Here is a 6074-nt window from a genome sequence, read left to right as displayed (position 1 = left end):
TGGCAGGGGGGGCAGGGTGGAAATCTCCCCCCGGGCTGGTGACACTATGCACAGCCACCGGCCGCCACTACCAAATGATGTTTTTGCAGAGCAGGAATATGCCTGCTGGAGCTTTGTTAACACATTTCATGGCCACTGCTCACCTCCCACTGGTGGACTATGATGTAAGGGGGGCCTCTGTGCGGACTCTGATGTAAGGGGGGCCACTGTGCGGACTCTGATGTAAGGGGGGCCACTGTGCGGACTCTGATGTAAGGGGGGCCACTGTGCGGACTCTGATGTAAGGGGGGGCCACTGTGCGGACTCTGATGTAAGGGGGGCCACTGTGCGGACTCTGATGTAAGGGGGGCCACTGTGTGGACTCTGATGTAAGGGGGGCCACTGTGCGGACTCTGATGTAAGGGGGGCCACTGTGTGGACTCTGATGTAAGGGGGGCCACTGTGCGGACTCTGATGTAAGGGGGGCCACTGTGTGGACTCTGATGTAAGGGGGGCCACTGTGCGGACTCTGATGTAAGGGGGGCCACTGTGCGGACTCTGATGTAAGGGGGGCCACTGTGCGGACTCTGATGTAAGGGGGGCCACTGTGCGGACTCTGATGTAAGGGGGGCCTCTGTGCGGACTCTGATGTAAGGGGGGCCTCTGTGTGGACTCTGATGTAAGGGGGGCCTCTGTGCGGACTCTGATGTAAGGGGGGCCACTGTGCGGACTCTGATGTAAGGGGGGCCACTGTGTGGACTCTGATGTAAGGGGGGCCACTGTGCGGACTCTGATGTAAGGGGGGCCACTGTGCGGACTCTGATGTAAGGGGGACCTCTGTGCGGACTCTGATGTAAGGGGGGCCTCTGTGCGGACTCTGATGTAAGGGGGGCCTCTGTGCAGACTCTGATGTAAGGGGGGCCTCTGTGCAGACTCTGATGTAAGGGGGGCCACCGTGCAGACTCTGATGTAAGGGGGGCCTGTGCAGACTCTGATGTAAGGGGGCCACTGTGCGGACTCTGATGTAAGGGGGGCCTCTGTGCGGACTCTTGTGATCATGAAAAATCTTAGACTGTTTTCCTTGATCCATCACTTCTCCATGCTCTATGGGCCACTTGACTGGACTTGCCCCCCAGGCCTAAGGCTGCCAGCCCTCCCCTGGATGGCCTGCAGTCAGCTTTACCTGCACACTGTGCCCAGTATACAGTACCCTGACTTAATATATTGCAGCTTAGCTCAATCAACTGCCTGCCTGTATTATTAGGAAGAGAACAGGGATGGCCTGCAGTCAGCTTTACCTGCACACTGTCATGGCTTTCTTGCTAAAGAAGGCTTGTCACAATAGAAATTCCTAGTAATCTGTTTAATGTTTTTTTCTGTATAAAACAAATGTATTATTAGGCTCCATGCACACTGGCTTAAAAAAACGTTGCTTCTACAGGAGATTTGTGTTTTACATGTAGAAGCAACTTAAAGGGGTTGTAAAGGAAAAAAAATATTTCATAATAAGCATCCTTTACCTGCAGACATTTCTCTATTCACTTTCTCATTGTTCGTTTTTGCTCAGAAGTTGCTCTATTTCTTCTCTGTTCTGTTCACTTCCTGCTTGTCTGATTTTACTGACCACCGTGATGGGAGGCTTTACTGCGGTGGTCAGTAACGTGCTCGCCCCCTCCTGGGAACTACATCTGTGCGGCAGGGCGCTCTCTACGTGTTAGAGACTTCAAGGAGGTGTGAATTACTGGGCGTGCCACAATTCATACTGGGAAATGTAGTTCTTACATGAACGAGCGATGCAAACCAGGAAGTAAATGAGAGAACATAAACTAGAATGCCGGAGGTGATATAGATGAAGGAATTTAATAGGTATTTACTCGTTTTTTAACAGAATCATTACACTATTCTGTCTGTCTACCTTGCAGACATTAATTTTAGGCAAAAAAATGTTTTCCTTTACAACTCCTTTAATGTTATCCTATGTGTTCATGCACACGTTTATAGCCATATCTTGAGAACTACGTAAAGAGGCAGAAGAAAAAACCTTCTCATTTGCGTTATTGATTGAAACTCACTGGCAGAAAATTACGTAAAACTCTCCTAAACTCGTCTAAACTTATACAAAAAATGCTTTATATGAACGTTTTTTACTACAGACGTTTTGTTAAGCCCAGTGCAGTGAGCATGGAGCCAAAGTGTATAAACATATTAGAATAATAACTTGAAATTATAGCTATTACCGGCTTCACAGGACGTGTTTTACAAAGAAGAATTTATATACGAGGTAATTATTAAATTACAAAGAATACAAACTAGAGCTAAAAAAAAATCCAGTTCCATTTGGTGTACATTACATATCAAACAAAAAAGCTAAAGAAAACAGGATGCATGAAGAGGGTATGATACACTTTAATAAACAAAGATCCAGCTGTTGATAAGTAATAAACAATATTGCAATATGCTCCAAAATATATCCCACTGCAGCAGGATTCACAAGGGTTGGCAGGTAACACTAGCAGAGCTGCAACGGAAAATAAAAAGCAGGTTATGTATTTAAAATTGACTGTTATGTTGAATGCATTGTAATAATTGTGTTTCTAATTTAGAGCATAATTGAAGTCATCAAGTAAATTGTATATCCAGCCAATATTCTCTCTTAGTTTTAAATAGAGTGGGAAAAGTTAGAGCCCCTGTCGGGTTTTCATTGCTCCATGAGGCTTCATTAGAGAAATATATCTTGCAGCATGGGTGGACTGACAACTCATGGGGCCCCAGGGCAATAGAAGATTATGGGGCCCCCGGCAATAGGAGATTATGGGGCAGCCAGTATACACACACATACAGTATGCATACACAGTATATATACACACACTGAAAAGGTACTGGAGAGATGAGGCAGTTAGAATCTTGGGATTTTTAGACCAAAAGGATGTTGGTAAGGGACATTTCAGGGACAGATGTAAAAAAAAACACAGATTTTTACATACTGTCCCTGGTTTTACTGAGGCTGGCAACCCCGATGGGGCCCCCTAGTGGCATGGGGCCCTCGGGCAGTGCCGAATGGTCAGTCCGCCCCTGTCTCGCAGACATTTTATCAGATGGGAAGTGACAGAAACTCTTGAAATGTAATACAGACAGAAGTATTGATAGAGTACGCTAGAACCTCTGTTAGACATCTATTTCTTTTGGTGTCCCATTTGCAGATTTTCCATTTTTCATATTCCAACATGATTATAAAGGTTATATGTACATTGCTACAAATGACACATTAAAACTACATGATCAATGCTCATTTTAGCAGATAAAAAACACAAGTTGCAGGTACAGTAGGAAAGTTGAAAAATGAACAAAGCATATCCTTCTATATTAGGTCCGCCTCAATCTAAAGCATTTAATGTGTATAATGTATGCTCTCTCCTTGCTCTGCTACTTGCATGAGTCACTTCTGACAGTTTCACTCACCTAACTGCTCCTCTTTCATACCTGTGCACAGGTTGGCAGGGATGGACTGGCCATTGGGACTACCGGGAATTTCCTGTTGGGCCGATGGCTCAGTGGGCCAGCTTCAGTGACAGCAGACCGCCGCCCCCCTCCGCTCCTCTGTCTCTCCCTCTCCGCAGCACTCACCTCCTCTCCCTCCCTGCAGTGCTCACCTGGGGGGAACAGAGAAGCAGGGGGAGGACCAGAGGAGCAGGGGGACAACAGAGGAGCATGGGGGGACCAGAAGGAGCATGGGGAAGGGGACAGACAGCTGACTCAACAGCTATGGCCTGGGAGTTTCTCACTTCTGCCTAATCTTGTCCCATGGAAGGGGGCATCGAACTGATTCTTTCCCCCGGGGGAAATAATGTCTAGCTTCCCCACTGGTACTGCCTATAAGAGTACCAGTACCAGCTGTTCTACTCTAATAAAGTAGAACGGCTAATGGCTAGTGAAGGGGGAGAGAGGGCTTGTGTGGCTGGGAGGGGCGGGAGTTGTCTGGCCTCCATAGGAGAGACCTGTCAAAGTGGGCCAGTCTGGATGAAGTCCAGGGCCATATTTTTGTCCCAGTCCAGCCTTGCAGGTTGGGGACCTCTGCAGCGTGAGTCTGCTCCCGTTGCCATGAGAGACCGCTCACCGAAAGAGTCCTGGCAAGAGGCTATTTCACCTGCCACATGTACGCGCTTAATGATAGGTTGCATGTGGATTTGTTAACCTTGATAACCACTGGGTTGTACTTCACACTGCATTAACTCCTTATACCGATGTCTTCATATCTCAATGCGTACAGTGACCCAGAGACTATTAGCTAGATTCACAAAGAGTTAAGCCAGCGTATCAGTAGATACGCCGTCGTAACTCTGAATCTAAGCCGTCGTACATTTAAGTGTATTTTCAAATTGAGATACACTTAAATGTAGCTAAGATACGACTGCCTGCGCCGTCATACCTTAGCTGTCTAGTTCCGCCGGCCGCTAGGGGCATGAACGCTGATTTACGCCTAGAATGCGTAAATCAGCGAGATACGCCTATTCACGAACGTATGCTTGCCCGTTGCAGTAAAGATACGCCGTTTGCATAAGACATACGCTGGCGTAAAGATAAAGCTGCTCCCTAGGTGGTGCAGCCCATGCAAGGTATGGACGTCGGAACAAGCCTATCTTTTTACGTTGTTTGCGTAAGTCGTACGCGAATAGGGCTGTGCGTAAGTTACGTTCACGTCGTAGGCAGTGTTCGACGTATCTTAGGCATTCTATCCAACGCATGCGCACTGGGATACGTCCACGGACGGCGCATGCGCCGTTCGTTGATGACGTCATTTATGTGGGGTCATGCTTAATTTCCCTAAAACACGCCCACCTCTTCCTCATTTGAATTAGGCGCGCTTACGCAGGCCCATTTACGCTAAGCCGCCGTAACTTAGGAGGCAAGTGCTTTGTGAATACAGCACTTGCCTCCCTGACTTACAGCGGCGTAGCATAAATGCGATACGCTACGCCTGCACAAAGATAAGCCAGTCTTTCTGATTCTGGCTATATGTGTGTCGGTTACTTGTATTGCACTCCTTTAAATAACTTCAGACCAAGCAGAAGGCAAATTTTAAAAGCTTTACATAGAAAAAGGTGCAAAACATGACAGAGTTCATATGCACAAAAAACAATTCCTTCCCTACGTGCCTAATCCTATCTCAGGCTAAGTGCTGTCTTAGCATACCTGCAGAGGAAGAGTCTGCGTATAACAAGTCTATTAGTTGTATTCTCCATCTCCTTCAGGAGCGAACCCCCAGGTTCTGATGACCTCCTACATTGCTGCAGCTTTTTGTACATCCAGGTTCATGGTTTCTCAACAACCCAACAAAGTACTGCGAGCTGTAGATATAACAATTATTGGCAGGGTTCCCCAAGCCTGGAAAGTTATTTCAAGTGGTTCTATATCTTTAAAAAGTTTCGAAAAGGCGTATATGGTATTACCATAGTTCTCTGCATCCTAAACACATAAACAGAATTGTATTATAACTATTTCAGAAAGGTAAAAAAGAATAGGAATTCTGTTTACATCCTTTTTTTTATAATCCACATCATTGTGTGCTTACTGCAAAACAAAGCAATCATATAATACAGTCATATGACAAAAATATTGGCACCACTGCATTTCTGTCCGATAATGCATCACCACTTCACCCAGAAAATGGTTGCAATTACAAATGTTTAGAAGGCCCGAAGCGAAGAGGAAGAAAGCAAGCATAGCGCAGGGCAGGCATGACAGTGTGGAAAGGGGAAACAACAAAGGGTTAATGGCAGGATTCAGGAGAAGCGAGAGGAATTTCCTTATTGGTGGGTATATCATGGTGGGGTTTAGGTGACTTAAGGGAGGTGGGGCACCCCTGGCGTCCAGTGGAGGTCAACGGATGCAGGAAGCAGCTTCCCACCCACCCTTCCTGTTTTTGGTCAGTTTTTGTTTCTTCAGAGGTGCAGCTAGAACATGGGACGTCATGGCAGCTGGACAGTTGGCGGTTGTTGGTCTTTGATGGTGGTAAGAAAAACCTACAATAGGGAAGGTTTCGGGACTCATCGGTGGTATGTGTCCTTCTGGTGTTTTCCAGTTAACACAGTTTAGCT

This window comes from Rana temporaria, chromosome 5 (assembly GCF_905171775.1).
Source record: "Rana temporaria chromosome 5, aRanTem1.1, whole genome shotgun sequence".
Taxonomy (NCBI): domain Eukaryota; kingdom Metazoa; phylum Chordata; class Amphibia; order Anura; family Ranidae; genus Rana; species Rana temporaria.
Note: the sequence above shows the minus strand (reverse complement) of the source record.